Source organism: Cupressus sempervirens, chromosome 5 (genome assembly GCF_028749045.1).
Source record: "Cupressus sempervirens isolate cs-2001-9-10 chromosome 5, ASM2874904v1, whole genome shotgun sequence".
Lineage (NCBI taxonomy): Eukaryota > Viridiplantae > Streptophyta > Pinopsida > Cupressales > Cupressaceae > Cupressus > Cupressus sempervirens.
The window spans coordinates 801,666,146-801,678,931 of record NC_143122.1 but is presented as its reverse complement, the minus strand read 5'-3'; the positions used below and the strand labels follow the sequence as shown (position 1 = coordinate 801,678,931).

The 12,786-nt window shown below is 35.5% G+C and overlaps 1 pseudogene; it reads left to right on the top strand.

Moving 5' to 3' along the window:
- Positions 1–10,285: 10,285 nt before the first annotated feature.
- The window catches only part of LOC149558350 (putative beta-1,3-galactosyltransferase 8), a 46,566-nt pseudogene continuing 44,065 nt past the window's right edge, over positions 10,286–12,786 (top strand).

Below are 12,786 nucleotides of genomic sequence, written 5' to 3'. Positions count from 1 at the left end.
TTGATGCCTTTCTCTAATCTGTTCCCAATGCTTGGCATTCATTCTTACACTTGAACATTTGCTCCTAAATAAACCTTTAATCATTCCTACAATTTTCTACCAATTTGATCCATAGCTCCATCCACAATCCATTTTGACACAACCTGCTATAAAATCTTTACTGCACTCTCTATTCCAGCATGTCTTATCACAATAATTTTTCAAACCACAAATATTATAGGGATTTCAATCCCAACATCTATTCTTTGTGTGCCCTTTCCTATCACAATGTGAACATTGCACAATCTATATTCCTTCATTTAATTCTCTTGAACATTTATTCATCTTTCCATTATCTATAGCATATCTAAGACCTTGATATTTTGTTGTAACTATAGCCTCAATCGGATTCCTTATTCCTTGCTCATGCTTTCCTAGACCTTTGCCTTTGAAACCCATTCTTTTTATAATCTTCAAAACAACACTATTATTATCTTAACAAACAAAAACTACAAACTTCTTGTCATTTTCTTTGTTACACTTTCCATCACAAACACTTGTAGTCACATTTCTCAATTGCATAATCACTCAAGTCATTTGTGTCACATGATACATCACATACAAATGGTTTCATATTCAAACATCTTTTCTCTTGTTTCAGAGTAGACAATTCCTTCTTCAACATATTATTTTCCTCTTCCAATTTCTTCGCATTTTCTTCTAAAACTTTTTTCTTTTTCTTAACATCATCAAACAACATGAACTTTTCTTCTAATTTTTTAATATTTCTCTCTAAGCTTGCATGTTTCCTTCATTTTCCAATTATGTACTTCTTTTGCAAATTTTAGCCTATCCACTAGCTCTTCCATTCTCTCTTTATATTCACTTATTTCATTTAAAAGTCCACATCTTTCTTTTGGCTTCTCTCTAATCATTGCAAACTTTTTTGTGTCTAGTTTCAATAATTTTTCTTTTAAACAATCTATCTCAAGAGTCAAATTTATATTTTCCATTAACACTCTTTTACCTTGTTTTCCTATTTTAATAAACTCAAATATGTCAAATGAAAATCCAAACTCCTTAAAACACAAATCTAAAAACCTTTGTCAACATCAACTATTAACATCAAATTTGATGCTTACCATGATTCATATCAACACTCCTCAATGACATTGATTGTGATCTCTTTTCATAAACTCAATGCACTCTGCAAACACTTCAATGCTTTCTTTACAACAATAGTTTCTTTCATGGAAACAATAGAAATCCTCCACAAATAGGTGCTTCCAATAAAATGCTCATTCTTTCTTTCGATGAGAGCAATAATTTGCTTCTTCTCCAAACAAATTTCTTCACACCAACAATTCTTCAAAACTTCCACATGATCTAACTCATTGGCTAGACAACGACAATCATATACTTCTCTGTTTCACAAGATATTATCTTCACCATGAACTTCACAACCTAGCTCTGATACCAAACTGATAGAGGTGGATGGATTGGATCCACAATGATAATTAAGCACAAAATACACACTACAGGCACTTATAAAAATTATAAAATCATTTCATTGCCTGATCGTCAAAAACCATTATATTGTGCTTCTTTTATAGAGATTTTTGATTGCTTCTCGAAACATCTAAATTAACCGACATAAGACAAATAGACTTTTTTAGAGCTATCTTCACATAAATGACTTCTAGAACCTAATAGAGCTAAATATTAATTTTACCTAACCCTATTCGATAATCCAACTGAAGTTTTTAGATTCCTTTAGTATACTTTTTACATTTCATTTAAGGAAAAATTACACATTCCAACACTCATTTGACATCATAGTCTGCCGTCAAAAGAAAAACAGTAAAAAGAACTTTTAGATATCGGCCGAAGAAACAAACACAAAGTATTCAGGGTGGGTTACAACTATTGCTTGCAAGCCGAAAATTTTACAATTCGCTAATTTGAAGTGATCCTGTATGGAAACAATCAAGAAAAATGGATGTTGTTTTACAAAGTAAAACAAAGAAATTAAGATTTTTAGAAGGGTGTAGTCTCAGATAAACTATAACAAGTTCGATATCCCGACCGACAGCCCTCCCTGTCACGTCCTCGCCTCTTCGCACTGGCAAGAGCACGGTAAAATATCCTACCATCATCTGGATAACATATTTCATCTTATTTGTGATGTTTAATTCTTGTCGCGAAGTGGAATTAATCTTCGGCGCCACGTTCATTCCAACGAAAGAAATAAACCCAACACTAGTTAGACGTGAGAAGTATTGAATAATTAGGACAAAATGGATAGTGCAATTCTTTTACCTGGATCTCCCGTCTCCATAGTTATCCCCTGTTAAGTACATAGGCGAATCGCAACTATTTCTATCCTCCTCGTTAACGAGAATATTTATAAACTGCACTCGCCTACTCCAGAGCTCTTTAGCAAAGCCAATGGCGGGACGACAGATTTCTATCAGTTGCTTCATGTCGCCTATAACTTAAAATATTGTTTCATATCCGTCGATACATTATAATATTGTTTCGCAATTTGGCTTATACATTGCCATTATTGCCAATATCAAAACGGTATTATAATGTAATAAAGGATATCATGAGCTGAGAGAGAAGTTCAATATCCGATCTGGTCCGTCCGATCGGGCCTGGTCAATAGGAATTTCAATCGACCGACATTTTAAATTATAATACTGGAACAACTAGAATAGGCTCCCACACAAGCTTGGGAAGAAATTCGTTACACATTGACATTATAATATTGAACCGGCTTGATGAGACGGTATTTCCAATCCGGATGCTTCTCAGCAATAATGTGGCGCTTTCCTTCATTCCACGTTCGCCTGGTACAGGAAACACTTCAAGAACCAAAATATTGATTCGAGATTGACGATGCAAATTTTAAATATAGATGCAGAATGGCGAAACAATATTTTTGTACACAGATGTTCACATTAGTCATTTCTGAACATTACATAACTACTTTAGAATGTTCCTGGAAGCTTCCATGGCCAATACATTATATATTGTTTCACCATCCGCCTATGCTTTATAATATTGTTTCGCCATTCACCCTATTCATTTTATTATTGTTAAAATTGACGATACACTATTATACTATTTCACTATTTGGTCTCTCACAATTGCCTTGTCCTATTAAAGCCATATAACCCATTATCTGTTATTAATCTTTAGGATTTACAAGTTAGGTTAGATATTTTAATTGTAGTAGTCATTTTATAGTAGTTATTAAACTGCTATATGACTATCTTATTTATGTAATGAATCTTGATGAATAAATGGAGTAAAGTTTCCACTATTTTTCTATAATTTTCTATTACATCATATTTCCGGGCCTAACATTATTCGGGGAGAAGCGGAAGCCACCTGATTTTCCCATGTGTGGGAATGATAAAAGAATCATTTTATGAACTACAATGTAGTCAAGAACTTCTAAACAAAGCCAATTTGAGGACAAATAGTGTTGTATTCCAACTTATAATGAAAAACATCTAGAGAGTGTGAGAAGACACTTGTATTCTTTTGTGTTTGCAACATGAATCTATAGATGTTTAATATTAAAATTATTTCTAAATATAATTTAATGTGAATAAATAATGGAAAATTTGTGAGTCCATCTTGAATTTTTGATTACTAGATTATAAGAATAAAATTTTATTTTAGACATTTTTAATAACTAGAACCCACTTTAAAAGGAAGTGCAATTGTTAAGTTGATAGTTAATGTTTATTGAATAATATACTATAAGGCATTTAATATTATTCTCGTAAGTGTCCTACAATGATGATTATGTTCATAATTAGAATTGTAGATAGAACTTAATGTATAATATAACACACATTAACTTTAACCATAATATTAACCCTTATTCTAATACAAACTAAATCTAATCCTAAACTATTTTTTATCAGAGTTCTATCCACTTTATTCTCAATTCAATTCTAATTGAACCCTATTGTTAATTCTAATCTAAATGCAATTACAATGCTACTTTTAAGGATGTTTACACTATATATAAATTGTGTATTTTAGCATAGGCCAGGAGTAAAGCATTCCTATAAAAGTAGTGGGTTGACATGAAGTATTGCAACCATAAAAATAGCTTCCACTTAAATGGATTTACAATATCTTCATCTCCTGTAAATTGTAGGGTATGAAAATAGATTCAAGATATTATTTCTTTCTTAGTTTAGTTTCAAAAAGGCTATGTTCTGGGTTTGGGGTCCCTTCAAAACCCATTTCCTTAATTAAAAACATTGTGTCTATTATCTCTATATTTCCTAATTTCTCATGCAAGTAAACTAGAGAACTCTCCACAAAAGCATTAGACTCAAACCCATTGGTAACATTCTACTCATGATTATCTCTAAGAATGTCTAAATTGGGATAAGCTAAGATTACATTCACAAAGGTCATTTGAGTTGGTTCCATAACTTTCTTTTACATTTTGTAAAACAAAACTAGAGACTACTCAAACAAAACCTTTTCTAGCATAAGTTGCTATCATCTCACTCCATTCTATAACATCCTTTTTCCCATCTTACTGAAAAATCTTTGAAGTTCTATCAATCTTTTGTATTCTATGTACATGTTGAGAAGATTTATAAGAAAACAAAAGTTTGGATTGCACCCTTTTTTATTGACATGGGTATAGATTAATTTTCCTTTTAAGAAGGATTTTGTCTTAATGGAATCATACAACAAAGAGTTGAAGATTTTACTTTAATGTTAATGGTTTTAAAATAGAGAAAAGTATATGCTAATAATTTATCACCCATCTAATAAGTGCCATAAGTATTCTATTTGATTTTTTTCATCACAAGATGTTTCAAACAATCTCTTGAAATGAATTAATATAAAAAATAGGCCTTACAATGACCAATGAAATTTTTTACAAGAAACTAGTAGTGGGCATGCTTTTATTGGAAAGTATTTCATAGAATTTAGAGAAATGCCAACAACAATGCTAGTGAAAAGTGCAAAGTAGTGGGAACTTGGGAAAAAAATTGCTGTGCTAGGGTTTCTTGCTTCATGCAAACTTTCAATTTTCTTGTGTATGGCTCTTCATCTGAGCTTGCCTTTTGTAGGCACCACTTGTCATACCACATTTTCTGTAGGAGTGTTTAGGCTTTAATATTATGGATCAAACTAGCAATGACCCAATTGTTTATGGTGTTCCCGCTACTGCTTCAAACTGCCATCATGTCACTATAGAACAAACACCTACGCAAGTTTGTCCCGAAGGTTTTTCATGAGGTTATCCTGATATTATCCTTCCTTTGCAAGAATTTGGTGCTGCATGTGACTGGTTAGAGCACCATAGGTTGATGGGTTATTTTGTGGGTAGGACTCCTCTTGAAGCTATGCTTAGAGAATGGGTTAATAAGAGTTGGACTCCTCATGGAGTCCACCTTGATACTGTGCAAAACCTTACCAAAGGTTTTTTTTTAATTTCACTTCACTAACTCATCGCAAGTAGACAAGGTCTTTACCAATGGCCCTTGGTTTGTTCATTCCTGTCTACTTGTTTTTCAAAAATTGTCCCAAGACTTGACTATCTTGGATGATAAAAAGCTTAGGGTTCCTATGTGGATCGAGTTCCCAGGTTTACCCTTGCTATGCTGGCATTTCATTGAGTCCATTTCCAAAACCCTTGGAAAATTTGTCACCATAGAGCTTGAGAAATTTTTTAATGCTTGCCCACAACAATGTATTTGCATCGAAGTTGATCTTTCCAAGGATCTTAAGGATGCTATGGAAATTCAAATTGGGGCTCAAACCTTCTCTTCGAAGGTGCTTTACTTAAACCTAACTAACACCTGTTATAGGTGCCAGTCGATGGAGCACAAAATTTTGGATTTCCCTTTGGTGATGCCTAGGGTAAAGCCCACACCTAAAGAAGTGCTTGTCAAATAGGCTAAAGGGAATAAAGAAGAATGGGTTATTGTTGGATGCAAGGGCAAGGTTACCTTAAATCCTTTGCCTCCCAAGGGGTCTTATGTGGCAGTCACCACAGTTCCTCCTATCCCCACAAGATCGTCTACACCAGCTAGCGTGGGGATGCAAGCGACTTCTATAGAACCTATTCTAGGGGTTTCATAGGTTTTAAACCCTGTTGGTATGTAGGCGATTAAGGCTGTTGCTAGGGATTCTACCTTGACTAGGGCTCACACTCCTCTTGTAGTCTCTTTCATTGTGTCACTAGCAACACGACATTCATGCAGTCCTCCTAGATGTGTGAAGGTAAAAAGGTGAAGCAACATGTTATAAGTTCAGAGGATTTCCCATCTAACTTCAACCAGTCTTCTACCTTCTTGCAAAATAGCTACTCCTCTCTAGAGGACGAGGATGACATGGAAGAGTTCTCATGAATTGCCTCTCATGGAATGTTCAAGGTCTTATAGACCTCCCTAGAAAGTACTATGTCTGGGATACCCATCATAGACTTGGTAATTTAGATTTTCTTTGCTTGCAAGAAGTTAAGATCTCTAGTTTCACACTTTCTGCTACATGTCACGTCATTTGGCAGGATGGAATTATATTTTCCTCGTAGCATGAAGCTGGCCAAGGTGGTGTAGTTACTCTCTTATTACTTGCCTTCATTCTACTATTATTTTGCACAGTTTTGACCGCTTGCATAGAATTGTTTAGCTTTTACTTTCCATTAACAATCATTCTTTCGGAGTCATTAATGTTTATGCTTCCAATGATGCTATGGAAAGAGCCCAGATGTGGGCTTGGCTAGCTAACAATTTTCCTCTAGCTACTTGAGTCATATGTGGGGATTTCAATATGGTTGAAGTGGCCTTTGACAAAGATGGCATTCTACCTCTTTGTTGGATAGCTGGGGAAAGAGAAGCCTAGTACTACATGTGTAATAAATTGGGCCTTTTTGATCCCAATAGAAACTGTCGCTAGCATAGTGGAGTCTAGCACACTTTGTCCAACTTTTGAGCTGGCTCAAACTACATATTAAAATGTCTTGATCATGCTATGATCTTTGTTCAATCTTTTTTCTCCTTTTCTAATGAGCGAGATTTGACTATCATTCCCCTGTCAAATGTGTCGTTATCTGACCACTATCCTATTTATTTTGGCATTACTTGGAAAGAAGTTGTCCCAAAGGTGGCCAAGTTTCAGTTTTTTCTCAACATGTCTATGCTGATGCATGCTTCCACCATCTCACATATCCAACATGTCTGGAATTTAGAGCCCCACCCACATTCTGAAAGGGTATGGATTCAATGGTGGAATGATGCCATTACCAAAATTCCATGGTTCCTATGCATATATGGGCATCAATTGGCAAATTTCAAAAAATGGGCTTACGAAGCTAACACCCTTACCCTCAGAAAAGCCTCTGAGGCTCTCACCCTCAATCCCTTTGATGTAGATCTGCAAGTTCAGCTTGCCAAGCTTCACCATGACAAGTGAGTTGCTGACAACTATGTTGTCTAAAGAGATCAACTCAAGGCTCATCTCCACTAGTTGGAGGTTGGTGACAAAGCCTCAAAGGATTTTTTTCATGCTCTTCGAGCCCATCATACCAATGTTGGGATTAAAAAGCTCAAGCAGGGAATGACTATTCTGTCTAGTTTGCCCAACATCCTGCAAGCATTCATTCATCATTATGAGAACGTCTTTCCTTCATAGGAAAATTTAGGTGGTTAGGACGAAGCTCTCAAAAAGTGTATCTCTGTTACTCCAAACCGCCTTGCAGTTGAGCAGTGTGCTTTCTGTTAGCAACTTCTTTACCTCAGAGACCTTAAAGAGGCTACCTTCTCCATGGTGGATGACAAGTCCCCTGGGTGTGATGGATTTCCCTATGAATTTTACAAACACCTCTAGGATCAAATCGTCCTTGATCTGCACAAAGTCTATCTTGAAGCATATCATTCTAGATGCTTAGGAGCCATTATAAATAAAATAAATATCAAATTCATACCTAAAGTTGGTGATCCAGAGGAAATATGCAATTGGAGGCCTGTCACCCCTCTGAATGCGTCTTATAAGATTATTGCCAAGGAACTCTCCCTCAAAATCAGGCACATGTTGCCTTTAATTTTGTGGCCTGAGAAAACTGGCTTCATCAAGTCCAAGTACATTCTTGACAACATCATTGCTATCTAGGAGGGGATGGAATTGGCTCGCAAGTCCAAGCAGAAGGCTATCTTGTTGAAGATAGATTTTTTTAAAGCCTATGATCACACTGAATGGCCCTTCATCTTAACCATGCTTTAGGCTCTGGGTTTTGGTCCCAATTTCCTTCAATCCATATAGATGCTTTTTGGTAATGCTAATGCTTGTGCATTACCATCAATAATTCACAATCTGAGGCTTTTGGACTCTTTTTCTCAATCAGACAAGGTTTCCCTTTAGCTCCAGCACTTTATGTCCTTGTTGCTAAAGGTTTTCGATACTTGCTTGCTCATTCTGTATCCTTAGGATGGGTTCATGTTATTTTGTTGCTTAAATCTTCCTCATAGTTAGTCAATGGTCATTTTGCTAATAATTCCTTCCTTACTCTTCTTGAAGAGGAGGAAAACATCATGATTTCTTTATCTTGCCTAGACACCTTTTGTCAAGCCTCTGGCTCTGCCATTCAATGGCATAAGATACTTTGTAACCACCTATCTTTTTTGCTAGCTCCACCTTGGCTCAACCAATTTGAGTGAAAATAGGCCACTCATGGGGAAATTTTTCACTTTCTTGGTATTCCTTTTGCCTTTCAAGCTTCTCCACTAGAGCTTTGGAATGTTGTGCTTGCTAAGATTACCAAAAAGCTTGATTACTAGATCACCAAGCCACTCTCTCTTGCTAGCAAATTTTAGATTTGTTCTAAGATTTTGGCAGCCACCCATGTGTACTATTCTTCCTATTGGGCTCCCTCCAAAGCTTCTTATCTTAAGCTGGAACATTTGCTCAGAGATTTCCTCTAGGCTTCTAGTTTTGATCATCATGGTTTCCATAGAGTTGCTTGGGACTTTTGTTGCCTCCCAAAAGAGTCTAGTGGTCTCGGCCTACTTTCCACTCAGAAACAGGGCCTTTCTCTTTGTACCAAATGGATTATTTGTGCTATTTTTGGAGATGAAGCTTGGAAGATTCTGGTTCCCCATTGCATCTCTTCCATCTTCCTTGTGGAAGGGGATTGGTTTTCAAACCCTTCTCATCATGCATGAGGTAGTTTCCATATAAGGGTCATTTGTTATCAAGAGCATTTGGAAAGCCTTGGAGGCTATTAAGCCTTGGCTTCATTGGGCTAGAGATAAGTTTTGCAATGGCCTCTCCTTGAATCAACAGAATATTTGGTGGTCTCCCCTATTTTCCATTTAGGGTAATCCTCTTGCCAAGACTGAAGGTGCTAGTGCTCTTTGTTTTTTCAAACATGGCAATAGAACTCCCAAAGATCTCTTTTCTAGAGTCACTATGAGTTTCAGGACATGTGAAGATATGCAACTGCAGTGCCACCTTGTCTATTCAAATTGACAAACTTTTGACCTTCTACTTTCTTCCATCCCTATGCACTTAGTACGCAAAGTGGGGATTCGGTCTAGTCATCCTTGGTGGCATGATTGGAAGTGGTATCCTACCACTCCTTTTGCTAATTACGAGCCCAATAAGGGATATCGATGGCTTTCGCCCCATCTTCTGATGGTGGACACACTTAACAAGCAATGGCATTTGCAGTCTTCGCTCTATCAATGGAGAAAATGCTTTGACACCATCTGGAGTGCTATTACTGAGCCCAAGATTGCCCATTTTTCTTTGTGCCTTGCCTTCCAAGGTCTTCCTCTAGGGCCTCGACTCAAGAACATTGGGGTTCCTAATCCCAGATCTCCCTTCTATGGTCAGCTTGAGTCCTTTTTGCATATATTCTGGTTTTATAAGTGTGCTCAGAATTATTGGCACTAGATTCATGATTTTTTCAAGCCTTTTAGGCTTGAACAATTTTCATGGCACATGATCCTACTAGGTGATTCCCTAAGAATTTCTAGAAAGTACTCCCAAATTTGGCATACCTTTAGGATGAAAATATTGTTTACTCTGTGGGAAGATAGAAATGTTGTTCTTTTCACAGATAACTTTTTGGATGTTAACATTGTAATGTACACTAAAGCATGTATTTGTAACTATATTATTATGTAGATACAAGTGCAAGCTAACAAAGTTGCACTAGAAGTTGCTCACCTCTAGTAGTTGCTCAATCACTGGGGCAATGCTCCTTGCATTGTTGCGAGAGTCCCTCTAGATGCCTCGGTAGATACCTCAATGCCTCATGGCCACCGCCAGTGGTGCCACTCCTCAGGCAGTCACTCGCACACCCCGTGCTCCTAGGCTTCTCGCCACCACTCTCCCAATGGTGGTGCTAGCGACTGGAGGTACTACTCTACCTCCCAACCCTGTGGCTCCTCCTCATGGTGCTCATCAGGAAAACTCTAGGAAATGGTCCTGCTTGGATTTGGCAATTTCTCCACCACATCTTGAGGTCAAAGATGCAAAGGCTACCACTGATCCCCTTGCTGTTGCTGTTGATGATGGCTAAACTATTACCAACCCACCCCCCAATCCTAGAAATGATTGGGTTTTTAATGAAAAAAATGATCCTCCTCCCTCGGCTGCCACTACTTTGGCATCCTGGGGTTGCTTTATATGTTTTTTTTTTATGAATAGTTGTTGTTTCTGACTAAGGCCATGTTTCTAAGTTTGGCTGTGGTCGTGTGAACTCACTCATGGGGTGATCTTGTATCCCCTAGCCCATTTTTTGTGAATTGTAATCTTAGTCTATTTTATTAATAGAAAAGGACTATTCATCAAAAAAGTGCAAAGTAGTGGTTTCAAATCTAGCTATAGTTGTGCAAGTATAGAGTCATTATTGCATGCCCTGAACCTGCATGCTTTTAGAATATATGTTTTATTGTTTAATTTTTATTTCAATATAACCTTTGATTTTGAATTAAGAAATACAATAGCAAAACCAATGTTCCTATAATGACTACAAATTTTTTTTTGTTATAGCAAAGAACCAAGGGCTCATGAGAAATTTATTACATCTTTATAATAATTTATTTTGTATGTACCCTATAATCATTACAATCAATGGATCCAATTATTTTTTAGGCATTTGGGGGAACGACTTGCATCAGTTGTCCATGATTGTACATTTTGCATACTTTTCCATCTAGCTTGCATGTCCAAACAAACCCAAAATTGTAAAAATATTCATTGTTCATTGCTCAACCTTTATTTGAATCTTGTTCCCATCCAAATAGAAAGATCAACATAATTTCATTTTATGACACCATTTTTTTTTTTGGAGGTTTTTTTCCACTATGAGACGTCACATTTCTGGTGGAATTTTATTATATAATGCAAGTGGCTAACTAGGGGACTAAATTCCTATTATTTTAATTTTTTTATAAATAAAAAAAACAAAAAAATTATAGACTAACAATTATAAATTTAATTATTAAATTATAGAAAATGGTATATCCATATAGTTTATTAGCTAAAATTTAAACTTCTTCTTTATTAATGAAACTTCACATTTTTTTCCACTACTACATACAAGAGCATTTTAAGACGTCTCTTTTTGAAGTTAAAAAAATATTAGTTTTTTATTATCTTAGTTTTACAAGTATGACAAGATAGAATATGTGTTTCCCCCAAAAATGAAAAAGACATGCATTTTCACTTTCGCAGCCAGCAATTGAGTAGGGTAGACAAATGGTGAGGAAGCAAAATTTTAACACATTTTAGGATTACATAGATCGATCCAAATTGTACTACAACTCTATTCTTCCAAAATGCAAAAGAATTTATAGAAATCTCTCGTTAGAGACAAATGCAGTTCGAGGATATATTTTCTTATGTAGTGAAATCTTTTCTGATTTGTGAAAGGGGTTTTTACCAAGTACCAAGAAAATGTCTATTTTAGTTAATTTGCTAGTTATTTCATTACCTACTACTTGTTTTTTATAATGTTTTTGGTATTATTTATCTATAGAGTAAGAGTGATATTCTCTTATATTCTTTCTCAGGGCATGTCTTCTTCAAAACAAGGGTTTTCATGAAAAAATACTAAAGATTTACATTGAATCATACATTTCCAAGTATCTCATGTATTACTATTCTTTAAATGGATTTTTTTGATTTGGGTTTTAGAAAAATAAAATAAACCTCAAAAAAATCTATAGGCTACAAATGTTGTGATATAAATTTCCATTAAAAAAATCTATAGGGTAAGAGTGATCTTCTCCTGTGTTCTTTGTCAAGGCACATCTTCAAGACAAGGGTTTTGATGAGAAACCTCTAAAGATTTACATAGAATCATACATTTCCAGGTATCTCATGTATTATTATTATTTAAAAGGACTTTTATCATTTATGTTTCACTAAAATAAAATAAACATCAAAAAATCTACAAGCTATAAATGTTGTGATATAAATTCCCCTAAAAAAATATTACAAGATAAGAGTGATCTTCTCCTCTATTCTTTCTCAGGGCACGTCTTCTTCAAAACAAGAGTTTTGATGAAAAATCACTAAAGATTTATAGGGAATCATAAATTTCTAGGTATCTCACGTTTTACTATTCTTTAAATGGATTTTCTTGATTTGGGTTTTAGAAAAGTAAAATAAACATCAAAACAATCTAGGGGCTATAAATGTTGAGATATAAATTCCCCTCCAAAAAATATGTAATTTGTTAGTATAGACTGCATCTGGACTAATCAAGTGAGTGAACTAAAATTTATTGGGTTGCATAAAAATTTTAGG